Source organism: Amblyomma maculatum, chromosome 6 (assembly GCF_055883805.1).
Source record: "Amblyomma maculatum isolate TAMU_Amacu chromosome 6, ASM5588380v1, whole genome shotgun sequence".
In the NCBI taxonomy this organism is placed as follows: Eukaryota; Metazoa; Arthropoda; class Arachnida; order Ixodida; family Ixodidae; genus Amblyomma; species Amblyomma maculatum.
This window is the reverse complement of record NC_139349.1, coordinates 110,893,699-110,921,617: the sequence shown is the minus strand read 5'-3', so window position 1 is coordinate 110,921,617 and position 27,919 is coordinate 110,893,699. Positions and strand designations below refer to the sequence as shown.

At 51.7% G+C, this 27,919-nt stretch overlaps 1 protein-coding gene across 8 annotated transcripts in view; it reads right to left on the bottom strand.

The window, feature by feature from the left end:
• The window catches only part of LOC146186578 (poly(rC)-binding protein 3-like), a 364,017-nt gene that overhangs the window by 299,327 nt on the left and 36,771 nt on the right, over window positions 1-27,919 (bottom strand). The window contains exon 1 of one of the 8 annotated variants that reach the window (XM_084607295.1): window positions 22,056-22,308. The exons of the other annotated variants lie outside the window; for them this stretch is intronic. The gene's annotated coding sequence lies outside the window, so the exon portion shown is untranslated. Of the gene's footprint in view, window positions 1-22,055; window positions 22,309-27,919 lie in introns of those variants that run through there. 8 annotated transcript variants of the gene reach the window in all.

Below are 27,919 nucleotides of genomic sequence, written 5' to 3'. Positions count from 1 at the left end.
TTGTTGCAGTAAACTTCTTAAATTCGCTTTCTTCAATATCAAACAATAACGGTACGCGCCCATGAACAGCTCGGACATCTCTGCAACTGTTCCGCAAAAAACAAAGCATACGAAGCTTAAAAATGGATGGGTTCTGTTGTAGGCCGTCATTGCACCCGCCACCGCTTCGGTGGTGGACTACGGCTGTTGTTGCGGCGCGCGTCTTTCTCTCCCTCTTCCTTCTCTTTCTTCTCTATTTTCTCTTCTGTCTGCACGAGGCAGCGGAGGTGGCTCAGCTACAGAGCCAGTAGCAGACCCGTGCATTTTCTTTTCGTTCTTCCTACAGCCACAACAACAACAACAACAAAAAGGGATGGGAAGAGATGTTTATATCATGCAGTGGTGAAGATCCCAACACTGAATTCCCTTTGAAAAGGTTTATCAAGAAGACAGCTATTAAAAGGAAACACACAGCGAAGCGGAGAAGTGGAATATGGTCAGTATATCATCACTACCTTCTTAACTAATACTCATTGCTACTCTTCACAGATACAGACTTGCCAAAGCACAAGCTAGCCCCTTAGACTATATCTGTTTATTCACATCGCATTTTCTTACACACGACGATGAGAAATACACGTCCAACAGCCATGCCCGTTTCGTTTTGTTTTTTCTTATATAGTTATCGGTAAGTCTTCCACCAGAAAATAGACGAACAAAGCACCCACAGCAAGCTATCCATGCGATGCTCGTAAGGCATACGTACATAAAATCGAAACCAACAGCAACGCGGCCAAAACACAAACTGTGCTCGCATTGCGGACGACGAAAACAACGAACAGGCGAATTCGCAAAAGAGAAATAAACAAAGATGCACAAAAGAGCGCATCTAAAAATCAATGCCCGCCTTAAGGCACTTCCTTGGGAGACTTCCGCTACAGAAAACCGACTTTCACACAATCCTGGCAAGCCAGCGCATGAGGCTATACGCCTCAGTGGCCTCGAAGCGTAAACATCAAGCGCCTTGCAGCGACAAACGAGGAAGAGTATTAAGGAAAGCTCCCCCCCCCCTTCACACACACACACACACATACACACACACACACACACACACACACACACACACACACACACACACACACACACACACACACACACACACACACACACACCCACACCCACACACACACACACACACACACACACACACACACACACACACACACACACACACCTGGGTGTTAAGGATCGTAAAAAAAAAGAAGAAAAAAAAAAGAACTAAGCTGCAAGAAGCTGAGGCGAAAATTTTTATATCTAATGCCGCGATCGGGACACTCGTGAGGGAGTCAGATCGCTTCAAAAGGAGAGGTGCGCGGAGGGCTGCTTCTTGATCGTCTTAAATAAAAAGGCGGTAATAAAAAGACACAAATGAGAGAGAGAGAGAGAGAGAGAGAGAGAGAGAGAGAGAGAGAGAGAGAGAGAGAGAGAGAGAGAGAGAGACGCGCAGTGGAGGGCTCCGTACTTATTTCGACCTCGTCGAAGCACACGGTCGCCTTTTGCGTAGACTAAATCACAAGCCACGAGTTCCGTGTTTTCAATGTGCCAAGTGTTTGGCATCTTCAGTCAGCCGACATGCGTGGCCTCTCCAGTAGTCAAGGTGCTCGCATTCCGACTCCTCATTTTGTGCGAGACCACTTACCACCTGTCTGTCACTCAAAGACCGTTTTCTAAGCACGGCGTCCCAAACAAGCAAAGATCAGAAGCCTACCGAAGAAGGGATTGATGCACGAAAGCGCGAAGATAAATTCAGCCAACCCAGAGCTGAAGAGAAGGCTTTGGGTACCGAAGAATAGTCATATCAACGCCGCTACTTCAACCGAAGGAAGTACTGTGTTGGCACCACGGGCAGTGGGCACCTCGGCGGTCAACTGCAGAACCCGGCAACGGTATGTGATTATCGACATAAAAGAATCATGGATAGCAAGCATCCCTGCTGTGGTGGTCATCGTACTGATTGCAGGGCACATGCAAAGAAATGTTCTCTGCGTAAAGCGCGAGTGTCTAAATGCGTCGTTAGCCTTCAAGCCCTGGCAGCCCGTGCACTTGTCCCGCGGAGAACTTCTGAAAGCAATGCAAGCCTACAGAACAATGCTACTGGCCTTTCAAAAAGTCTCCGAGAGCCCCGTCGCATTGTCTTTGGGAAGCCTGCGAGGGCCAGTGGGGACCTACGCGCAACGCGCAGCGACTACAAAGGGAGTGAAATTACGAAGATCGCTTCCTTGGGCCGCCAATACAAAACAACTTCCAGCCGCAACGGTTGGAAGTACCCGCCAAAGTTAGCGGTGCCGCCAGCGGGAGAGAAGAACGACTGTTTGGGCCCGCTCGCGCCATCTATTACGTCGCCGCAAGGCCAACCCCAACATCAAAACGCGACCTTGGCGTGAAGCCACTCGCTTTCCGCTTTCTCCTGCCTGTACCTTCTTCCCGTGTTTTTCCGTCCTTTCCTTCTTTCTTTCCTTCTTCATTCGTCCTCTCTTTCGACGCTGCCCGCCATTTCGCTTTCGTGTCGTCCGCCTGGCCAGGACGGACCCGTCCTTTCCGCTTGCCTAGACACGACACAATGCCTCCCGTGCCTCTGACTGCGTGCCACCGCAAAAGACGTTCCCGGCGGCTAGTGGCGTAATAAGCTAGGTAGTCTCTCTCACCCTCATCCTCGGAGCACGACACGGGCGTGAGCGACAATCCCGCCGTTATCGCAGTCGCACTCGTTGTCCCCCGTCAAAAAGCCTCGTCCCGAGGATGAGACGACGACGGCGCGAGAGACAGCGCACACATCTCGGAAGCCAATAAAAAACGCCTGCCTCCGAGTGACAAGGCGAAAATTGGGAAGTCGGCCAGACACGTACGTATGTATGTGTACGTCCGGAAATGCGAGGCGAACGAGCAGTGGATCATTTCCGCCTTACTTTCTGCTGACTTCCCCGCAGTGGTAGTGGAAGCTGGGCAGCGCGATGCGATTACGTCAACGTGGTATGCCACGGTATGGTACGATAAGGTGGGGTACGGTATTGTGAGGTATGGGTATGGAGTGGTATGGCATAGTATGGTATGGTATGAGCACCAAAAGGAGTCCGCAGCAGACGGCTCCAAATTGATTTCGACCACTATGCAAGTACCGTTGTTAACTTGCGCTGAGATCGTGTAGAAAGCAAGTTCTTAGCCTATTGTGTTCGCTGATCCTAGCCGCGCCCGCAGGTGTGGAAGGAGTGTATACGTCGCGAGACGCTACATTAGACAGTTTTAGTTTCACGTGCGTACAGAGTTACGTACGCAAACGTGAGAAGTCTACGTGCGCTGCGCGAATTTCGCCAGGGCTACTTTTAGTTTCACGTACGTGGTGTACGTGAAGCAAAATGTATGGACCTTTCATACAAGCCTCGAAAAACTGTGCGTACGTGTTATGCCGCGCCATCTAGTACAGATGAACCAAACTAATTTTGTTCAGTCGAGCTGCCTTGAGCCGAGCCATGCTGCTGCCGTAGCCAAGAGTCGGTCGAATTGGAAATTGCTGTTCTCAACGTCGTTGCTCTACAGTGAACAATTAGCAAGACGCATACCTATATGCGTCCACCGAACAGCGTGTCGCATGCAGTCTTCGAATGGATTGCATTCTCTCACGTCGCGAAGCATATCCAGATCGTCGCTTTTGGAAAAGGGAATTCGCTGGGCAACAGAACTCATGCTTACAACTTCACGACCTTCCCCCTATAACGGATTGGCTCTGGTTGGCTGCCGGCTTGCATCTGACACTCTAGCCACTTCTCGCTCAACTCTGGTACTCTGGTCTGGCGTGACCTCGCGAGATCGTTGCTATGACGACGACAAACGCTTCTGCGTCAGGCTTAACAGCTGAAAAATCGTCCTTCTATCTAAAAACAAAAGGCTATTTGTCACTTGAAACTTTACGCGAGGGTAAGATTGGGTAAGCTTAAAGCGAATACAACAGTTTAGAACACGATATCGCGCCGAGGAAATAGCGGCGAAGCTGTTATTGCTGTGAAGTGGGCGGGCAGGGCGTCGCCATGTTGTCAACTCTACGTACGCCAGCAACGTGAAGACGCCAACGTGAAAATCCGAATCTCACGTACGTCCGTAAAACTCCCGCAGACTCTTCACGTTCTGCGCATGCGCACTGGTCACACGTAGGCGCTTCACGTACGTAAATCTCCCACGTGCGTGAAACTAAAACTGTCTATTAGCGCAGAGCTGCCGCGTGAGGGCGAACGATCATCCTCGCGTCATGCTATTCGGATGGAGCAGCTGTGCCTTAATTGTGTGCATACGCCCAGTTTAGTGCGCGTTCTCTAATTAACTTCGGAGGCAGGCTGCGCCTTCCTGCTCGTTGAATTTACGCCAAAGCTTGATCACAGTAACCTGTGGCAAAACCTTTTCCTGCACCAACTCCAGCAGGTACTTGCACATATGCATATGTGCCAGCAACGAGCTCAAAGCTGGCAACACTATAACAGAACTACGAATAGAAAAAGCCCGATAGAACGACGTGCCAGCTCGTGCGTGTCAGATGCCGGTATTTCAATCGTACTCAGTGAGGCAAAACATCACCGACTAGAGGTTCATCGTAAATTTTTCCTAGTACTACCCACTGCTCAGGTACTTCATCTGCGGGCACAGCAGAGCGTGGGGCTTTACACCTGACTGGGAGGCACAGCCGGGCAGCATCAGCCACTGTGGCCGCGCACAAGTGCTTCTTCCCTCCGAACGCTGTTGTGGCGGCTTTGCTCCGACAAGGACAGTACCACCTCCGATGGAAATACTGTCCAGGATGAGGACCGTGTAATGTGACAGAAAAACGACTCACGCTCCAATTCGCGCGCTGGGCCAATTAGGTGGGAAAACGGCTTGCCCCTGAGCGAGTACACCGGAGCGCGTTTCACACGCACAGCACATCCCGCAGGTTGTGTAAGAAGCCACGTTAAAAATAAAAGTAAACTGCTCTACTATATAAGGGCGCGCGTGCGCGCTGTCCCGACCAGCGTGATGAAACGATTATCGAACGCAACCCCCCCACCACCACCATCACTACCACTGGTGTCCAGTCACGCGAAAGGAAAGCAGGCCAGAAAGAGGTACGACTCGGAGGAAGGGGGAAAAGTTCGAGCGGTGCTTCATCACTTTTAGCGTCGTCGCCAAACAAAAGGCAGCGACGCGGGCGAAACAACCGGAGCGGCAGAGCACACGCGCAATGCAGTCAGTCGGCTCGCGTGCAGACGTGGGAAAAGGCTCTCACAGATGCGGGGAAGAAGGGGAGCTCGAGTCCCCTATTCGAAAAGCGGTCGCCATTGTCGGCGGCGGTGTCGCGCGTTCGCCGCAGCAGCAGCAGGCCGCCGAATAGCGCGCCAGAACCCGGAATCGATTGCAGCGCACATTCGGACAAACGCACGCACGCGGAGAAAGCGGCGGCTCGTTCACTATACGCACGAAGAGAAGGCGCGGCGCACTTAAAAGCGGCGTTGCGCGAAGGAGGAGGACCGACATCGAGCGTCGCTGGCCCCGTTGTAGTAGTACACACTCGAGTTTCGAGGGTAGGGCGCGTATGGCGGCCCGCGCTCTGCTGCTATCCATTGATCCGGACGGGGCGCGGACAGCGCCGGCATCCCACATTGCCCCGGCGCGCGCTCGGCCCCCAGACTTCCATTCCCGGCCCAAACTCCTATGCTGCGCGCACATGACACCCGCCGCCAACGACACCAGCGAGTCGATGATGGAGGCTGGCGACGCCGAGGGGCTCGGACGCTCTCCCAGAGTGACCTCCCTTGCACGCCCCCCCCCCCCCCCCCCGAACTTGTGTGCGTGGGGGTTATGTGGATGCGTTGCTTCCTCTTCCGCTGGAAGTGGCACCGTGCCAGAGGGAAGCATCGCACCGTCGTCATCGCCGTCGTCTTGCTGCGGACACAGAACAGCGAGCTTCGCCCGGCAAGCTTGCTCAATGTTGTTTCTCACAGCCGTTCCAATGTAAATAGTGAAAGGAAAACAACAATTCAAAACGTATTTGTAAAGACGCCGACATGTCTACCACACAACATATATCGCACTAACTGCTACACACGTAACAGCTAAGGAGCGACAGAAACGTTTTCTCACACGGAATGTCCGTAGCAGTTGCGGCGGCAGTCTACACGGACGTTAGCGCGCGCGTGTCGGCGACGCTTTAAGCTTCAAGACCAGCAATTAATCATATGTGCCGCGTCAAGTACATTACCACTGAGTGAGTCTGACAGGCAATTCATAAACGCGCGCTACACAGACCAAAAAGGAATCTTCGCAGCTGAAACCCACAACAAGCAGAGTTTTTTTGCGACGTACGTACGCTTCAAGCGCACAGAGTTGGAACAGAGTGCGTTAACGACGTCCGGCAAGGATGATTGGCGCACGTAACAAAACGTGTCCGCACCCAGAAACGTAGCATCCAGCTCAATCACCAAAACGCTGTATAGCGGCTGTGTCGTGCAACTTGGAGCAGTACAACTTGGAGAAAAATGGCTTTTAGTGCTGCTGTCAAAACAAGAAACTCCAATAAAATACGTTGATTTTAATTCACATATGTATCCTCGACTGACAGGTCGTTTGGTGTCCTGTTTAACAAATAAAGACGGCACGCGCACATTTCTACCTATCTTAATCTAAACACAAATGTTTACATCCGACATACGTGCACGTAATGCGTCCCATGAAGCCAGCCTCCACCAAAGGTGGTACAAAGGACGGGCAAATACCAAGCGTTCATTTTTTAAAACACAGAACGACCTCCAACTCTCCTCCCTTCTTCCACTTCTCAAAAAAAAAAAAAATAATAATAATAATAATAATAATAATAATAATAAAGGTTTGCATGTTGTGCTACTGTAGTTCGTGTGGAAATCACTTCAGGCGTACGGTCCATCTTAAAGGCCGCCGTCGTCCGAAAATCGTTCAATCAATGACTGCAATCAAACAAGGCGACACGGGATGCGGCGTGCGCACTGAGAACATTGCCCCAGCCGCAAGCCTGGCAGGAAATTTTCTCGGAAGACTCGTCACCGAGATTAGGGTTATTTCGAACCAGTTACCCCCCCCCCCCCCTACTCGTACACATTTGCCTCATCCCCATATGGGGCGGCACGCATGCGCACCAGCCGAAATCAATAACGAAAGTCACGAAAGAGGCGTGACCACGCTGCGTCTCGCGCACGTCAAAATCCAATCAGTGACGTCCGTTTGTTTCCAGATCAGGCCTCAGAGTCGTCATAGATACGGCAAATGCATCCGCAAGGGCCCGGCAACAAGGGGACGACTGCTTTCAACACCCGGGTGCCACGAATTCTTCGGAAGCGGTTCTAAAACGAGGGGAGGGGGGGATTCGAACTGAAAAATTTCCCATGCAGAATTCGTCCCTGATGACGGGCGGGCGACGCGTCGCGCCTGTAATGACACGCTTACGCTAGCCGCTCGTCTTAGGACCGAACCCTTGCGAAAGCCCGGCAGGAATATGTCACGTCGAAGCTGTCGACATAGCACGCGAACGCACCGTCATTATTCCGTGCGGTGAGATCTCAATAATCCCCAAACACTATAACAAAAACGTCGGGATGTATACGTATGAGATGAGAAAAGCTAATGTCTCTCTCCGTACAGAAAAATTGAAGTCAACTTTAAAAGGAAGCAAAGAGTTTAGTTGGGCGAGTTGGTAAAGGTTCATACTGGAATAAGTGCGCAAAAAAAAAAACAATAAAAAAACAACGAGGGATTAGAAGAGAGGAAGGAGGCTGCGAATCATAGCGGTTACATACACTGGGCGAAGAAAGACCGACTCAAGGTCCCTACCACATTCCCATATAGTTAGTGTCCGTGAAGGTGTGCATGCGCCCCAAATATATAGTGTCCGAAATGTCATCTTGAATAGAGCTGCTCACATATGCGGAATTCGGGCACCATGCGTTGTTTCCTTCCTTTCCGTAATTTATTTCTTCTTTTACCTTCGGCATCGTTATTCTTACTGTTTCCGTTCATTGTATGAGCCTGGCTCACGTTGTGTCCATGCAGCTCGGTTAAAGCTGTACGCATTTCCGGAAACGAAGCCATCACTCTCGACTTCAAAGAGTATATACAGGATCGTCATCATGCCGAGGATGCAGCGGCGCCACTCCACGAGTACTACGTCGACTAGGTAGTATCCCGGAATCTGCATTTCATACTGCTCGCTTCACTCCTCGTTCCTAAAGCACAACTGTTGTCATCGGCCTGTTTTGTTTTCTTCTTTTGCTCGCCATGCCGCGCTACTTGGTGCCTTAAACGGGCTTATTCGTCTCATGAGCGCGAATCATGGGTCAATGTCTCACGAGGGTCACACTCCAGGGAGCGGAGGACGCGAATAGACGGGGCGGCGCAGAACAGCAGGGTGAGGAGGGTCCCGTTTTCGGCAGCGTGAATTCATCGTCCGGGCAACGGAGCTTCACCGCTGCGCTTGGCGCCAATAGACCTTTGCGGCAAGCCCGCCCAGAATACGAAACATCACTGAGAGAATGAGAGAGATACACGCAAAAAGCGGAGGTTTAAAAAGAACAAGCACCCAAAAGGGGGGCGACGAGAGATACGGCGACAGGCACCGCTCGGCCGCCACACCATGTTTCGCGTGTCGCTCTTATGCGGAGCGCATATCGTTAACCGCTGCCGGGTCGTGTCGTGTCTCGGCCTCGTCGTCGTAGTCGCCGCAGACCGCGCGTCTCGTGCTAGCGCGGCTGCTCGACCGCAGCGCCGCGCAGCTGCCGCGGAACACGGCCGCGATAGAAACGAAACGAGGCCGGCTGGGCCACCGAAACTTTGTTGGAAGTTTCGGGGCACTCTAAAGCATCGAAGTACGACCGAAGGGGGAAACCGCGCAAGCGCATTTGCGGAGACTGAGCGGGATAAGTGAGATCTTGTGTCCTGCTGTTTTCCCGGTCCTACATGCAAACTGAAGTACACGTAACCTCGCTTTTCCGTTAATTTTTTTTTTTCTCGCGCACCCCGGAAGTCGTGTGTCCGTATAACATGCCCTCCCGAGTTTCGGTGCTTCTTGAAAGAGCAGAGGCGACCATCCACGCACTGGAAGCCCAAAACGGTTCACGAGCCAGCGACGACATTCTACAATACATACACGTATACAAGCAGAAAGGCAAACCTACGGCTTCGAGAGTAGGAACCACTTTTACACCATCACGCGGTAGTCATCAGCCGGAGATGAAAAACCATACACTTGTCGGTTATGTCGTGCAAGGTTACCAGTCTTTGTGGGCACATAGCAGTATTCCTGTCGGCTCCTGTATAGATGCAAGGGTGTTGCGAGCAAGCTGCGTGTCACCGGAGATGCAGTTTGTAACAACGGTGCAGCAGATAGGCGATCCCGTACCTTCTCTGCAAGAGCACCACTACACTCCACAGATGTCATGTTCTGCCTTGGTAAGAGAACTGATCTCTTTGTTGTTGTTTTAATGTTTTTGCTCACCATCTTGGGCTTTGCAAAACAAAACGTCAGGCAAGGCGAGAACCTATAAAAAAAAACCATGTCTTAACTTTCAAGTCAAACCTGAGCGTAGCATGCTGATAGCTCTCGCGTAACTCCAGGTTTAACCACAAGCTAAACCACGGCTCTTTTTTTTCTCTCTCTCTCTCCTCACGGACAGGCACGGCGAAATGGCGAGACTCCGGATCTCCTGTGGCCAATGTAGCTCTCGCTACAAAAAATGCAGGATCAAACCTTGCCCAACTAACACTGTGAAAGCCAGATGCTAATTTACGTAATTCCCTGTAAGCTTCAACTAAACTGTCACTACGATACTCAATTTACGCTACAAGCATTAAATCAATACAAGCGTTACCGTTTTTCGGCAATATAAGACAGGACGCAACGCAGCGAAAACTGTAAGTGCAACATTTAAGCTCAGAAACAGGCATACGCTAGGGGGGAAACTGGTGCGACTTGTAGCAAACAGTGAACAGACGCCACCTATCAAGCTAGTATAACCAGCTCTTATCAGCTCAGCCTTCGAGAGCCAAGTCTGCGAGCAGCAAAAAAACAGGCAACGTTTCCTTCACTTCCCCTGCCCCAATTTGGGCAACGTTCCTCGTCTCTTCTCCAAACTTCAATACACAACGCGCGTATCAAACAACTCAATTTTATGCGACCGGCGGTCATCGTCGTGTCAAAACGAAAAACAAAACAACGCAAATGCGCGCCTTCGCGGCTAATGAAGAGCCGCATAAGATAGCGAAGGGGTAAGGGAGAGAGATGAAGAACGTCGAATAATCGATTTCCTCGCATTGTTTTCCTGGTACAGGGGCAGCCTCCACCCTCCCCATCCTCTTTTATGCGCTCCTTCCGCCGAGCCATGTTCGCCGCCCAAATCGTGCGGCCGCGATACACGAACGACGAGCAAATGGGCGCTGCAACGCGGAAGGCGGGTCCTTGCTTGGTACGAAGGAAAAAGGACAAAAAAAAAAAAACAAAAAAAAAATATAGAGAACAGGGCACAGGGATAAAGAGAAGGAAAAAGAAACAGAAGAAGAATAGAAGGGGAAAAGCGCGTCCGCATCGGCAGCCCGCAGCAGGGGACCTCGTCCCGGCCGCGGCTAATATATATATCAGACGCGGATATCCGCGAGCTATACGGTGCCAGCTCACTGCCAAGCATCGCCTACATTTATACTTTCTCCACGTGCGGCGACCACTCTCGCTTTCCGCACCACACAGCTACACGACGAGGGGCATAACCACACTGAAGAGAGAAAACGAAAAAGAGCCGACAAACACAAAGGAACTAAGCAAAAAGAAACAAGTGGACAGCGGCGGCAAGACCGTAATTTCAAACGGCCGTGGCCAGTATGCAAAGAACAAAAGTAGTGAGGGAGATGGGGGAGTGCACGTGAGGGGAGGAGTGGCTTCTTGAAGATGGGGGAGAGGGGGACAACAGTTTATTCCAACGAGAAGATGAGGAGAAGCGCACGACGGCCAAGGAAACTGGCTGCGCGGCGAGGTCACGGCGAACCACGTCACGACAGCCAAGGTCACGCCTGCTCGTAGTAATCCGATTACGACAGCCGCCTAGCAGCGGCGCGATCTCCTGCCCCACACCGAGATCTCAGCAAAGCTTAAATAAAGAAAGGGGGAAAACAAAGTTTGTTCGCCGTAGTGGTTTGCATGTGCCGCGCTCGCACGCACGCAAAACGAGAGAGAGAGGAAGAGAGAGAGGCAGGTCCGTAGCTGATCGCGTCGCTGCGCGTCTAAACGCGGCACATGCGGTTGCTGCGACGGATCTATGAAGCCCAGTCATGCACGGCGGATGGTGTTTAACACAGAGGTTTCCTCGCATTCGCCCAGACACACACCGCTGTCACTGAGAGGGAACGACACGCACAAGCGGCTCGTTCGTGCCGCGTTTCGCGATCAAGGTTGTCTGGGGCACCGCGAGCCCGGCGCGTTGCGTAGCTACAGGTTATTCAAATAAAACTTCACCGAATCGCCGAGCTAAGAAAGACCCTGTAGCCCACAAACTTTCGCTTCATCCTCTCGTTATCGTACCTTTTTATAGTCGAGAAATCTGATCCCGGTATTGCAAGAAATAAAAAAATAAATAAACGCAGCAAATCCAAAAATGGCGACTAAGACACGCCGCAGAAGAGGCAAAGTGCGCCTCAGAAAGATTGTCAGGCCTCTCAGGTCAGAAACAATCTTTTTGCGCAGAAGACTGAAAAAAAAAAAGAAAAGAAAAGTGTTTTAACAAGCTCACCCTCCACACGCCGTCTTTTCAGGACAACAGAGCCACGCTGCCCGCTTCGGTATGAAACGTTTCGGAGACTCCCGATGTAGGCGCATCCCCGGATCCAAGCCCAGCACAAGAGATAACAAAGCACCGAAGCTCTCGTAATCTCGTCCCGAGAGACCCAACCAAAAACGCTGGGCGCTATTTGTCTTCCCGTCTGATCTGGCGGCTAATCCAGAGGCCGTAATCGGCTCCCCGTGAACGGCCCCAACACAGCAGCGCGCAGCTAATGCTCTCTCGCAATCCTCTTTCCAAGTCTCTTCCGCCGCTTTCAGCAGCTTCTATACAAACCCTTAACGCCGACCACGCTCCGCACAACAGCGCCCCGCAGAACACTCCAGTTGAAAACCGAGCCCATTTACCGAATCCCGCGAAACACAGCGAGCCCGTCGAGATTCGTTTTCAGCGCCGCCGCCGCCCCATCATGCATAACGCGCGCTGCGTCCGACACCCATGTTTCCACCCGCAAGCTCCGCGGGCGGGGAGAGAGGTCCGCCGCCAGCCAAGAGCTTCAAATGCGTCTGCACAGCAAACACGGGGCGAGGAAAGATGACCACCATACGCGCCCTTTCCTCCCGAACGGCCGCCGAAACGACGGAGCCGCAGTGGTGCAGGAAGAGGAACACAAGAAATAAAAGGATGAAGAAAACAGTAAAGGGGCAGGCGGCGGGAGGCGAAAGCCGGAGGCTCATTAGGCCGCCAGATTAATGACAGTTCCGTTAATTAATTTCCACCACCCCCCATCCGCGCGCCTCTTTCCGGCACGACCGGCGCCGCCTTCGCCACTGCTGCTGTTTCAACCCCTCCCGGCGGGATGCGGAGAGGCCACCGCAAAAAGCGTCCGCCTCTCTTTCGCGCTGGTCGCGCAAAACTCATCCGCCGTGAAAGAGGGCGAGAAGGAAGGGTTAAGAGCAAAGCAGGATGGAAGCTGTCCATCTAACTCGGCGATTGGAGAACGAGACAAAAGTGCAAAAGTACTCGGCTGCCTTTAATTCAAGCGCCCCAAACTTATGCACCGGTGTGTTGCCGCGCCTGAGGAGGGTGGTTACACATCCGCACATGGTGAGACCGCTACGGTGCACTGTACGCCCGCGATGCCGAGACCACAACGCACATGCGCAGCTACATGGCGCCGACATGCTATACGCACGCCTCCCGCTTCTTCGGAAACCAACGTACGCTTCCTCTCCCTACAGAATTATCCTGTCGGAAAGAGCAAAAAAAGGGAGCTGCATCGGGCTGAAAGCCAACGAAATAAGGATAAAATGAAGGAATAGCCCAAAAGGAAAGCGTGCTTTTAAAGACGTAAACGCTTCGTACTGAAGGGCGTCGGCGCACAGTGAGCGCTAACACGCTTGAACCTCCCTACACGAGTCATCGGCTGATGGGAAACGGTGGGCTACTGCAGACCCTATTACATCGTCGACGTAATATCAATGATGTCTGGAGGCGGCGCCACGAAATAAAGCGCCATGCTCGGAGTGCGGACCTAAAGGAAAGGAAGGTACCCCCGTAACACGCTGACCGAAAATAATTCGGCAGAAAACCTTCGCTAGGCTGCCAGCGACGCATTTCCCTTATACAAATAATTGTATGGAAGCAAACAGTCCAAATGCGGCGTGGCGGCAGAAAGCCGGTTAAACAGTCGAGAGTGCAGGTGCTGCATAAAGCACGCCGACAACTTTCAAGCGGCACCCACAAGGAGGCAGGGAAAACAGCACGCGCATTAGTCTACACATCCTCCGTAGCGAGAAAAAGAAAAGAAAATAAAATAGACAGGCACATATGTGCGCGCACTGACTCAGAGCCAGATATGTATGTGTGGAAGTTCGCCATGCAGTCAAAAAATACAGCGCGTTTTATCCCCCCCTCCCACCCCCCCCCCCCTTTTCTAGAAAAAAAAATCAAAACAAGAAGTATAACGCGAGCTCAGAATCGGACGGTGTGCCTCGCCACTTCCGATAAGGTGAGTCCGTACCGATTCGTATTGAACTCACCGCCACTTACCAAAGCTTTATGCAGAAAGACAGGATGCGGTAACAAACACGAGAGAGAGCACGGTATTGTCCAAGTGACCACCAGCCCAGACCACACAAAAACGAATTGCAACAGCCAGGAAGAACGAAGCTAAAAGCGCCTGCATTTACGGGCCAGCCACGGAAACACTGCGGTCGGAAGCAAAATTTGTGTTGTATATGCTCCAGCATGAAACATAAACAGGAACACTATGCGGCATGGTTCAGAACATCAAAAGAAAAAAAAAAAAGGGGGGGGGGGGGGGGTTGCTCCCGACCTCTCGGTGGAGGGCTCTTTTAGCGCGTACCTAGGTATCAACGTCGAAGTATCTTACTCTAGACCAACTGCATACCACACATAAATGTCAGAAATCACTGCCAGTATCACTCGACAACGCCACAGGGTACCGATATGTTACACGTCATATTTTTATTGAGGACGTTTTCAAATAACCACCGCCAACAAGGCACAAAATTTATCAATGTCGTCGTCTAATAAATTAACAGCTGTGCATTCTCTCCATTCTGCTTTTTTTTTTTTTTTTCATACGCATGGAATGGTGCTACAGCGGCCGGAATCGAACCCTCATACCATTGGCGCTTTGCGTTCAGCGCCGTTGCCGGTCTACTGGCGCGGTGGGACTCAATACGACCTCTCCGCAAGTACACAGAAAGACGGGAAGGCACGACTTAGGGATAACCTTCGCGTCTCACCTGCACAGTCTAAACCTCGAAAGCGAATAATGCAGCCATGAAATAAATTGCAGCGGTTCAACTATGCTTGAACCGAGTTTCATGAGCGTAAGCAATCGGCCACAGCCGCTGCTGCCGCTTCGATCTTGGCTCGCTTCCTCGCTTGGTAAGCTTCTCGGCAACGGGCTAGTCTGGCTTCCCGTTGTTCGATTGCCTCGGTCGCCTGTCTGGCACGGCTGCAGTCTCCGTCTTTAGCGAGAATAACTTCCTCTACTCCACGCCGCCTCTTTTTGTTTGTCTTTTTTTTTTTTTTTCACGCCGTCTGGTGGACTCGCTCAACACATGCGCTCGCGGACCCCGCCTGCACTCGCCCAGATGGCGTATATGTATGGTGTATTTACCTAGTTTAAATTAAGAAGCGGCGCAGATCGAACTTCACGAAGACGATTATGTTCACTGCACATCGGGACAGTGTGTAGCAGTTTTACACAAGTCATGATCGGCCGCGGCGGTAGCATAGTGCCCTCGTGTCTAGGTCAAGGAAGCTGATTTTATTTCATGCGTGTTGGACACTCCCCTGTAACCTCCAAGAGACATAAGCTCGCAATCTTACAGAGTCTTGCAATGGTTCAAACGGGGACTCCAAGGGTCCCGTAGAGTTCGAATTCCATCTTACACTTCACAACCCGCCGGTCACCCACACGTGTCACGACATCCACGAACAGAAGAATGGAGGGTGCAAGGGTTCTGGTCTTTGTCACCTGCCGGTACAACCCGTCAGACGTATGCTCGGGATGTTTTTCGAGGCTTCAAACCGGCGACTGTACGCCAAGGCCTGAAGAGATGCAGTAAGCGGCCGCGCAAACACGGCGGTACCGCAGCATGGCGATTGGTTCCAGGCTTATCAATGAGGCAGGGATGAAATTATTTCTAAACATGACTTCTCGCCCCGTCTGCATAAAAGACCATCATCGGCCATATGTTGGCCGCATTACATGTCCTAAATCAAGTCATTTTCTCTTCCTCCCAATGAAGCAGCTATATACATATTGTAGGGGTGTGCTTATTCAGTCGACGCAGATGGATCCAGCTGCTCGGGATGAACTCGCAGCGGAGCGTGAGGCGTAGCGAATCACACAGACAACGACCAACTTCTTCGTTCTTGAGAGCGGCAGCACGCGACGCATGTCAGTGGCTATGACGATGAAGATTACCACACTGCAATATATATATAAATCTTACAGTTAGAATCATAACGGCTGCTCGACATCTCGAATGGTGTTGTGTCTGTTGGCAACACGCCAACAGACACAACGCCATTCGAGATGTCCAGCAGCTGTTTTGTTTTTTCTAGCGAAAAAAAGAACGTTGTTTGAAAACTATACGTCACATGCGAACGAGACGAACCCGAATAAAGCAAGACCATTCCCGTTTCATTTGATCTCACAGCTTGGAGCCAACAGTAGAGGCGCCAGGGTCATCTAGTACTGTGGAGACGAATTGAAGCAGACTTTCAGCTGATGGCGTGCGATGTCAGCGTCCCGCAAACCGCCATACATCTACACTACACTACGCCTCCGCGACACTAAAAAGCTGCTATTGTCACGCACTAGTAAGAGGTTGCGAAACACCACTCCGGCACGGTCGCCTCAGGAGGTAAAAGCGCACACGGACCAAACATGAGCGCCGACAGCGTCGGGAGACGCACTGAAAGCCCATACCGCGGAACATCAATCACCGCGCGCGGCTATTAGCAGGCTTGACACACCGACCAATGGGCCCGCTTTATCTACATCGACATGCCACTGCAGAGATCCCGATCGGCAGTCGGGCAACACGCCTCGAACAGAAAAGCACGACTGCAGGTAGAGGGCACGGCGCACACCAGCTCTACGCAGCTGTGCTGCCAACCCCGAAACCGGCGATAGTGCAGAATAAAGCACCATGCGCGCAGCAGCAGCAGCAGCGACGGGACCGAAAAGCGATGGCACAACCGACACGCGATGCACAAAGAAAGCGGAAAGAAGGCCTTGGTGGAATATAATGGGACGATTAAAGGAGGCAGGCACGGCCACGAGGACGACAATCTTGGCGACGCGGGAATGAAAATATTAAAAATGAGAGAAAAGGGTTGCCGCGAACGCCACGGCCGTGGCTAGCTCGAAGACGAGATAACGACCTCGAAAGTTGTTTAAGCGGGCCATTATTTCATTATAACAAGTCAGGCGAGAACAGGCGGGGCGCGCGCTTTTAAAGCAGGCGCCCACAGAGACAGCGCACGAGGAAAGCGCGATTAAAAAAAAAAAAAAGAGAGAGAGAGAAACATATACGTACAAACACCAGCGACAACCGCCAACGATAAGCGTAAAAGGATGAGTGCGTATGTGGGAGTCCACCAATCATTATCGCGCCGGCACGTCGACCGTGGACGTTTTATTGTCCACTCGGCTTTTTTCCACGCTTTCTCAGGCGTGCACCCCGTTCCAGATGGTGTGCCCCCGCTTTGGCTTCGTTTCTGTCAATCTATGCGTACGCAGCGCGCGGGTGGGCTTTTCTTTTTCTTTACTGAACAGGCAGAACAATTTTGGCCCGCCGGTTTATCGGGGACCTTTTGTTGGGAGGATACAGCGCTGCAGATAGCTCTGGGAAGTTCACGTTTGTCAGGCGGATAATACTTGGATAGAATAAAACAGGGAGGGGGGGGGGGGGGGGGGGGTCAAATACTGAAGCAACATTTGACCCAGTTTCGCACCCGTCATATGGAGTAAAAACACCAAATAATTAAAGAAAATCATTAAAGAAGGCGGGGATGTTATAGTATGCTATGTGGAGTTTTAAGTGACGCCGAAGTGGAGGGCTACGGAATAATTTCGACCCCCTAGGGTACTTTAAAGTGATGAACCTAGATCGCACAGTGTACGTGAGCCCTGCGTTCCGTCTCCATCGGCAGGAGAGCGACGCGGCCGGAATCGAATCCACGTTCCCTAGCGCTCAGTAGTCGAGCACACTAACCACTGAATCACCGCGGCGGAGCTGCAGGAATGAGGAAACAAAATGCGGCAAAAAAATGTTCCCAAATCACTGCAGAATCTGTGTATTATTTTGTGTAGTGTCAGCAAACACGAAACAGGGCAAAATGATTAGACCGGCATGGCCTCAAGGAACTTCTCTGCGATCATGTGCATTTGAGAGAAAGCGAAAAAAAAAATGCTCCAGCGTCTGCAAGCCCGCCTTCTCGCAAAAGAACAAAAACACCAAGAACAAGCCCAAAATCCCCCGCCTCGTCTTCTCTGTTACTTTCGTGCTGGTTTTTTTTTTTTTTTTTTTTTTTTAAGCGAAAGCATTTCTAGGGTCGTGAAACGAAATCCCGTGCGCGAGATCTGTCAACATGTTGGATCTGTGTGCGAGATTCTAGTTGTTGTGGCTGTCGGAAAAAGGAAAAGAAAATGCATGGGCCTGTTACTGGCTCTGTAGCTGAGCCACCTCCGCTGCCTCGTGCGGACAGAAGAGACAATGGAGAACAAACAAAAAGAAGAGTGAGAAAAAGACGCGCGCCGCAACAACCGTCGTCCACTACCGAAGCGGGTGCAATGACGGCCAACAATAGATAAAAATTCGGTGGCAGGCTAGCCCCCGCCGCAAGCAGCGGTGACCTCCCTGTCCCAGCCCCATCTGGGCCAGAATCAGCCACCCTCCTCCCTTCCGTGCGAGATTCTGCGAGATGTGTTCTTGTCTAGCATTTCTGCCATCTGCAATCCCACACTTGAACGCGCACCAAGGAAGGCCATGCCACAGGAGCGATGGTGTACCGCCCAAACTCACACTTGCCGGAGAAGTGTGACAGATACTGCGCCTTTCATTTCCTGTAAACATGCAGCACTGCAACAAATGCCTAGAAGAGGGAAATTATAGGAGAGGAATGGTGGGCTTTCGCCATTCTCCTCTAAAAGACCCTCTATTTTTTTTTTTTTTGTTTATGCGCTTCTCTATAATCATTCCTATCCGCCACAAAGGGCGCGATGAGATTAGTTTAGGTTGCAATAGATCCCCTTGGTGAGGAAGCAAATGAGGCAGAAACCGAGACCTCGTCGCATGAGAAAGGACGAAAAGCGTGAAAAAGGAAAGCGAGCGGGATAAATCTGAATAGGCAACCTGCAGTGGCCAGGCGGCGCTAGTGGAGCGCAGTGTTCAGCGCCGCCAACGGCGGCGCCGAGTAATCTGAGTAGGCTGGCGCGGTCGGGTTGCGTTCGCGTTGTACGGCTAGAAGCATCTCGGCTCTCATTTTCTGCAGTTTTAAGGGAATCGAATGTCTTGAGAGCTACTTCCGAAAACCAATACTGACGAAAGGACACCGCCTGTTCGAGAATGCTCATGTTTAAAACGTGAACGGTGTCGACGTCACCGCGAAGTGCGCGCCGCTCGCGACGGAACACCCGCGCGCACAGCTTTGAATGTCGCGTGAGTAGACGGAATTTTTTTTAACGAAATTTATTCTCTCAGGGCATTAGTCGGATATGTGATGATGAATTAAGAAATAATTAAATGAATGAAAAAAGTTGTAAACTAGCTTTTCATTCACCTATTGCGTTCACGTACCTCATACCCAAACATTGAAAGTGCAGAGAGAACCTGAGAAGAGATTGATCGCCGTTTCTTCTTTTTTTTTTGTTCTTGGTGTTTGATTACAGCAGCATAATAATTTCCTCGCGGTTTTGCTTTAAAGTTTAATACCATGACGAACACTTTTGTTCGTGGTGCACCTTTCGACAGTGCCGCGGAAGTTACAGGAGGCATGGTGCGGTACCCGCTACGGATGTCGTGGCGATTGCAAGCACTGTGCGGTTGTAGCGTGCGTCATCAACGAAAACTGTGCGTGCCGGGGGCGGGGAGTAGGGGGCCGAAATAAAGCCCTGAACAACAACAATAACTGGCATGCATTTTGTATCTCCGTACCTCAAGCTTGGGGAAAGCCGGCGGGAAATGCTGGCTCAACGGCAAAGCTTTCGTAACGGAGGTAGTTGAGTTAGAATTTTTTACTGTTGTTACTAATGATGAAATATTCTATCGTCTGAGACAAGAGACTCTTGAGTAGCTTAAGCAGTCGGAGAAAGAAAAATTTGGCGCGGAACAATAGAACGAAGTTCCATTCTCAGCGTACACAGTATCACGGGCCTCTACACTCCGCCACTTCAACTTTTTCAGCACCTTAAGAACTAATTTACAGATAAATATGCTTATTGAAATCTGTAATTGGAAGTTTTGAAGATATTTTGGCTTTGTGGTTCCGAATAGACACCGCATTAGAAATCCGGTTCACAGATCCACGAACATTTTTTTTTTTATTTCGCCTCCGTTGAAATGCGGCTGGAATACGATGCTGCGGCTGCACGGCTTTGTTGATTTTCTGGACGTATGCCAGTCGATCTTGCACAGCATATACCAGTACACGCCAAATTTTACAGCGCGTATAGTGTGCCCCAACCAGCGTGCGACTCCCCGAGTCAGAAGTTTATACCGTTTCCTCCGCTCACGGGCAATCGTCTTATTTTAGCTTCTTGGCGTCTGTACGCCAATGGCCCCATAACAAAACAAATTTCAGTTACATTACTCTCTCGCAGCCAATATCTCCTTCTCTCATCATTCAACCCAGGTTCTCCCAGCAAGCGGTACGCTTAGGTCTCCTTCGTGATTGTGGTAATCTTTCTCGCCGCCCTAGCGCTTATTTTTATTCTTGTTCACATCCGTAGTAGTCGAAGCATCGCACGAGACCACTGAAGTCACTAAATGAGTAAATCATACTCACTGGGATAACAAAACGCGAACGCAGAAAGAACACAGCGGCCGCAACATATACGGCGTCAGCTCCTGCGCCGACTCAGTATTAGCTCCCGTCGGCCGCCAGGTGGCGCCACATGTCTCAGCAAACTCCATTGCAGGTTGCCTATAGAAACGATCGCACACAGCGGAGAGAACTTGCCCCGCAACGAAACGAAGTCGACAACAGCAAAGCTCGGTACCCAAACTCCGTCGCATCATAACTCGCCCGCTGCGCGGTCTCGAACCGAGAGACGAGCCTTCAAAGCCGGAAGATGATCCGAGGCCGCGTCCAGAGCATTTTTCGGGCCGCCTCGCCTAATGCCGACGCCATATATCTGCCCGAAGCCGGCACTCGAACAGACAGCAAGAGAGAAGAAGAGAGAGCGAGGGAGGGAGAAAATACCGCTACGCCACGGCTTCTTGCCCCTTCTCTCATCCAACAATGGCCAGCGCCAGATCCTCCGACAACTATACCGCTTGCGAGAGCTACCTAGCGCTGTCCTTTGCGTACTTCTGAAAAAAAAAAAAAAAAAAAGCAAGGAAGAGAGTAAAACAGAGGAAATGGAGCGGACGACGACACTATATACGCAGCGAAGTGGCTTCTGTCTCCGAGGCCCTTTCCCGGATGCCGTCGTATATGGCACACGCTCTCTCTCCCACGAGCGTTTTCAAGTTTATGGGCGCGCGCATGTCCGCATGTCGGCACGCTGCTGACGAATCGCCAGCACACAGGCACACCTGTACAAAGCTGTCAGACTATACACCCGACTTTCTCCAACTCTCTGTCATGTGTGAAGTCTCGTAACGGTCTCAGACGAATACAGCACAGACGCGACCCGCTGACATGATTACACAAGTACAAGTTTGCACAGGTTACGAGAACCGAAAGAGGTGTCGAAGGGTGAAGCGCAGCAAGGTGACTCTGCGGGAAAGTGCCGTAGACGACTACGCCAAATCGCACCCTATACGACTTCGAAGCGGAAAACTGCGCAATCACTATTTAAGCGGTACGCGGTGTCGCTAAGCCGCTGAAAACACGGGCGTACTCTGAAATACTGCGCAGCAGGATAGACAGCAACGCCTACGCTGCGGGACGATGACGCCTCTGTGCCGTACACGTAAGGAACTTCTATTCGTTGCAAAGCTAGTGACGCGGCGTCTCACCCGACACAAAAGTTAAGACCGCGAAGGCACACAGATGGTTCCAAATCTTCCCTATTGTCTCAGCCCAAGAGACGGAGAGGGGGGAAGCACACAAAGCATCTGCCTTCCTTCGCATGAACAACCTCCTCGTACATGAACTTATTTTCCTCTTGCCGTAGCAGCTCTATTTTACGTGTTCCCTCAAAGTCCGCTTCAGGTGTCCATTGAAATTGAGACATGCATCGAGCCTTTCCTCACAATTTCTTCCGTCCCTCTACACCCAAGCTAACTAGTGACAATAGGTGATGCGCACTATTCTCTGCCAGCCTTCCAACCTCCTCACCTTATATCCTTCAAGCCATCGATCGTAAGGAGACCACGCCACGCCCCGTGTAATGGGGGCCACTGCAACCACCACTACAAAGACGACGCCGTAAATGACCCGCTACAGCGAACCCTGCAAAAAATTGGCAATTCCGGTTTAAGGCTTCCGCGAGGATGGGGGCCAGCGACGGGGGGATTCACTACCAGCAAAATGGACGGCATATCTTACTCCGTATTCCGGGCTAAACCATCGGAGTCAGGTCCAGCAGGGACGATGGGGGCGGCTCCAAAGGCTCCCACCGTGCAGGCCGCGAGCCAGTTCAGCAGCCATCGTATAGGCACTCGAAACCGCGACAATCACCCTGCTCCGCGGGAGATCACCAAAGCAACAGCAGTACGCAAACGTACGACCGACCTGGCCGTTTCCGCGCCAGAAGCAACGGCAAAGAGGCGTAGACCGAACGATGCGCCGCTCCATCCGTTCGAAGCCCCAACCAGCTTTCCCCCTCATCCTCTCTCATCGTTTTCACCGCGCCCTCCGCAGCACGCCCTCGCACGCACGTTTTCCCACCTGCCCCTGGGATCGTGCAAAGAAGGATGCATCTTGGATGTCGGCCAGTGCGAAAGAACATACACAACAGAAAAGACAAGAATGGGGTAAAAAGATTACAACAAGGCACATGCGGTAGCCAGGAGTGTGGCCAAAACAAAACAAACAAAAAAAGAAGAGAAAAAACAACGCGCGCTAGCGGAAAATATGCCGTCGACCGGCGGAAAAAAGCAGAAACACACGTCCGTAAAACATCGGACAGAGACGGAGCGGGGCATTCAGAAATTCAGGAGAGCCACGACGAACGAGCGGTGCGCGCTGCTCAGTGTCCAGAGGCCGTGGTTTACGTGGTCACACCACCGCCCCGAGGCGGCGGCAAGCGGTCTCAACCGCGCGGCGGTAATGCATACGCACGGGCCTGAAAACTGGTGGAGGGGGGCGCGAGAGAGATCTACACGTCACTAGAACATTGCCACACAAACATAAAAAAAAAAAAGAAAAATCGCGACGAGGAACCGGGGGGGGGGGGGGGGGGGGGGGGGGGACGCAAACTGCGCGCAGTAACGTAAGGAAGAGCAAAAGGGGGTTCCAGAAGCCCGCGACCGCTTCAACGAGCCGCGGCGACTCAACTGGCTTCCGAGCGCCGCGGGTGCGGTGGTGATGGACGACGCACGAAATCCTCGACGCATATAAGCCGAAAGAAAGCGAAGAACAGAAGAAACAAATAGGAACGCGAGGCGAGTATGCTAAATAGTCGAGACGACGAGATAAACGCACGACGAGCGAGGCAGGCAAGAAACAAACAAAAAAACGTAGCAGCGCGCCCAGGCCATTCAATTCACGCCGACGGGCCTGGAAGCGCGAAAGCCGCGGACGCTCCCGCCAAAGCTCCATAGACGAGCATCCAACGCGTTACATAAGAGGCCTCGACACCGCCGCCGTTGAGAGAGCACTGACGCACGTCGGCTGACCCGCCCGACCACCGCTCATAGCAACATGCGTACAAAACGCAAGAAAAAAAAAGAAAAAAAAAAGCGGCGTACACCGAGAAAGGCATCGTCGTCCGTTGCACTGACACGACCGCGACTCGTCTGGGCGACGCGGCCGGCAGTGTGAGGAAACGCGTCTACGCACGGAGCCCAGGCGCTTTTTACGACGGCGGCAGCGACGGTCGTATCAGGAGGCGCGCGAGCGGTCGCCTGTGCAAAGTCGTCTCCTCCCGACCACCTGACTGCCTCGCGTGTAGAGACGCTGGAGGTGCCGCCTGAGGCGGGGGCTCGCTTGCGTCAACCGCAACACGCTCTAGACGCGAGAGAGAGAGAGAGCGAGCGCGGACGCAAAAAAAATAATAATAATAATAATAATAATAATAAATAAATAAAAAAGAAAGGCATCGACATTTTATGCACGCGCGCGGCAATAAAAGGATAAGAAAATGAGACGCGCACGATATTGTGGCATTCATCCGACCCACGAACAAAAGAGAGTTCCCGCACAGCTGCGAGAAAGAGTTGCAACAGCACAACGGTGTCAACGCACGACCGCTGTCGTAGCGACTGCGCTGCGAAGCTTTTTCAAAGCCAGGCTGTTCAGGCGTCCGCTTATTTCTCTTGCCTTATTGGCGCCATTCGGCCAGCTCGGAAAACGCCGCGCGCAAGTGCAGAGCTCCGCAATAGCTCGTTCCCTCTCTATCCCTCCCCAAATGCCAGGCATCGATTCAGCAAGCCGCTAACGCGCATTCAAGAGCCCGCGCTGTGTTACGAGGCAGCAAATCGCTGCACGCCCCACGCACCTTCAATTTACAGGCCTCATCACCGGCCGCAACATCCTCGCTGCTCCACGTCCAGCTCACGCAAACGAGTGTCGACGTGCGTCAAGGCAAGCGGAAGACGCTGCCCAATGCAGGCTCCATACATGTACGTACGCTGCTCGGCGAGCCGTACACGAGAGTTCGTTTTCGCGAAGAGCAAGAGTCGCTACAACTAGGTCAACCGAAAAATAAATTCAGAGCCTGGTGCGAATGAGGCGAACTAGAGCACCGTAAATGCCCGTGCAACACTCATCGCGGTTACGACGACGCTCCCGCGGCAAACGCGACTCCTTTCAAGCTCGCGAAGCTTTCACCATGCGACAACACCACCGGCGAATCGACACGACCTTTCGTCACGAGTCGCCAGACGAAAGGGGCGACGGTCTAATAACGGGTCTTCTTGAGGGGGGAGGGGGCGTTACCACCCCCTCACGCCCGAGCGCGGATTTGTGCCCTGCAAAGAACTTTCCGTTTTGCTCACCCACCCACCACCCTCCCCCTCCTCTTGTTATTTCCTCTGTTTCAACCGGTGCAAAGCCAGAAAGAAGCACGCTGCAGTGCCTCTCTTTCCATAACTCGCAAACACGCCGTGCTCGTCAAAACTTCGGGGCAGCCCGGACGGCGGCGGCGTCATTTGCATGGACAAGCGACGGAAAGAAGGGCGGGTATAATTAGCCGAACGAAGCCACGCACCCGAGTCAAACTTGGCCTAACTAACCGCAAAGCGCGCCACGCGGGCCCGTGCGGTTCGTCGCGCATCACGCGACGTGCGAAAAGTCCCCTCTTCCTCGCCCTTCTTCCCTCTTTTTCTCCCCAGCTTCTCCACAGTGTTCCTTTTTTTTTTCTCCCTATATGCCCGCCGCAAAACTACCCAGACGCAGGCTGGTACTAAACGCATACATTAGCGGCGTTGCGAAGCAGGGCCCGTTCTTTTTTGAGAGCGTAACAGACTCTGTATCAGAGGAAACTCTTCGATGAGGACAGAACGGAGACCACCACTCGGCCGTTGAATGACGTCCACGAAGTGCTGGCACCGGGCCAGGAAACACCTGCGTGCGCTTTGTCGACGCAAATAAAGTGCGTATACCCACACACATTAAAGTGGACCACGAAAAACCACAATACGTGAATCATGAGTGCGTAAAGATCGAATTTGAGCGAAAACTAAGCTGAAACTAACGTGTAGATGATTTTATTTCAATCTCCGAGCATTTTTACTGCACTCATTAATGTCACTAGCGCCATTGAGTCACTTGCGCCAGTGGTCTCGACGACAAAAATACCGATGAAAAACGAACATCTAGGCGCTCCCGAGTCCCGATAACCTGCGGAGCGATACGAGCAAACGTTGCTTAACCACACTAGGACAGCGGCACTGAAAGTGCGCTTATGACTTCATTATTTGAGCAGGAATACAACGCTTGTCTGAGCCTGAACACTAATTACAAGCCGCGGTTGATGCGGTGAATAAAATATAACGTGCTTACTCTCTTACAGAGTGTCGGATGGTGCGACAGGGTGTTCAACACTTCGTGGAAGCAGCACCTCTTCGACAGGGATGGAACGTGATTTATGCTTACAGTTAAATAAATACAGCGTCTCATCAAATACGACTCGATCAAACATCCACAACAAGGCGCGCTCCGTTTTCAAAATCTGATCGCACTTCTCTAACTGCTAAATAAAAACAGCGACGCATCGTCAAAGTCATCGCCGTTTTTTTTTTTTTTTTCGACGCTGCCAGTTTTTTCCCTTCCCAGAATGCTCTTTGAAAAACTATCACCCTACAAGAGAGAGTACAAGGCCTTCTAGTGCGGTACCTAACCACGGGTGTACGTTTCTATAATTAAATACACGAATGCTATACTGTTGGCAAGGGAGGCATATCCCAACCTCAAATCGCGCAGTAGTCTAACGCATGCAATCAGCTTGGAAGGACAGTTTAGCAGTGGCATCAAAGCTCTTGTGATTAGCAACTAGGGGAGATTGAAGCGCATAGCTAAAACATTTACACCAGCTTGGACTTCGCATGCTTTAAAGAAGGAATCTACTTCCGTTGCCAACCAAAACTATACCGTATTTTTAGATATGAAAATCTGTCCCACGGCTTGCGCATGTACACCCTACGTATATTGCAGAGTGCGCTACAGGCATTTTTGCTCATTTATAGAGAAATGTGCATCTGAAAAGTGGAAAGGCGCGTCGTCATGCCACCATTAGGCCCATCTCGGGTCACTTCGGGACAAAGGCCTCTCCGTTAAAATGTACGAAAAACGAGCCAGGTGTGAGACAAGCCGATAATGCAGTAAGCTCGCTCCTTCCACACCGCAGTCCTAATCTGATATCGCCGTGAAGGACCCTGTGTGCCACACAGTTCGAGGCAAGGAGCCTACAGCTTAAAGACACCAACTGATCGATCCGCCCAAGCCACAGCACAGGTGGATTTGAACACAATGCCCCCCCCCCCCCCCTTTCCCTTTCCCAACCAAACCCCGCTTTGGACCCTCCTGTCATTCATTTAGCCCATCTGCTAACACATGGTTTAGATAAAACCGCCTTTAAAGAAACAGGTCAATGCGCCTATGACGTTTGATTCAAACGCACAAGGCACATTTCGACTACAACAAACAACGGCGAAAAACGAAACAATGGGCACTGGAAGCAAGTGCACGGGGATCGAAATTCGGCGATAGGGAACAGACCCTGAAAACGAAACTTGCGCGCAAGGTCCAAATACGTCAAGGCATTCATTTCTGCCCGCGCGGTCCAGAAAAATGAGTGTGCGTGGAGAAGGTTTGGTTTGTGGGGTTTAACGCCCCAAAGGGACTCAAGGTTATGAGAGACGCCGTAGTGGAGGACTCCGGAAATTTCGACCACCTGGGGTTCTTTAGCGTGCACTGACATCGCACAGCACACGGGAGCCTTGCTTTTCGCCTCCATAGAAAAGCGGCCGCCGGGGGCGGGATTCGATCCCGCATCCTTAGGAACAGTAGTCGAGTGCCGTAACCACTGCGCCACCCCGGCGGGGTGTGTGGAGAAGGGGAGGGGCATTCGTACCAAGAGAGCCGGCTCAGGCCTCACTCACAAATATCGGGCAAATATAGGCAGTTTACGTCAGAGCACGTAAGCGCGATCTAGCCCAGCACGTGCGTGTCGGACGTATTCGCGAGAGCTAGGTATTCTAATCAGCTTGCTTCCTCCAGCTCGCTAGCTTTTTAATCTATGCCAAAGAGCAGCAGACCGAAAAATCCTTCCTTCAATCTATGCGTCGTACATTCTTTATTTTGGTGTAATTAAAAAAAAAAAAAGAAAAAAAGAAAGGAAACGGCGATGGGCTAGCTTCATCACCGGTATTGCTTCACCGGCAGCAGCGGCTTCTCGGAAACACGCCAGATATGCTAATTACTTCGTTATTGCGCTAATTAATTATTAGATTTGCATTAACCAATTATGCACCGTTCAAGCCCGCTAGCACCAACCAAAGGAAATTCTTCAGCAAAAGGTATCGTAATCCGCTGTCTCCCTTCTCTTTTTTTTTTATTGGAGACCTTGGGTGATTGACGTGGTTGCCTACCTGGCATGCGCGGCCTGAGTGCATTAGCATGTCTGGTGCGACTGTTCTGCCCCCCCCCCCCCCCATCCTCCCTCTCTCTCTCTCTGCAAAGTGCCTCTTTATGCGAGTTGATGACCATTTCACATCGAAGATGTAAAAGAAGATCTTGCGAAGTCTCGC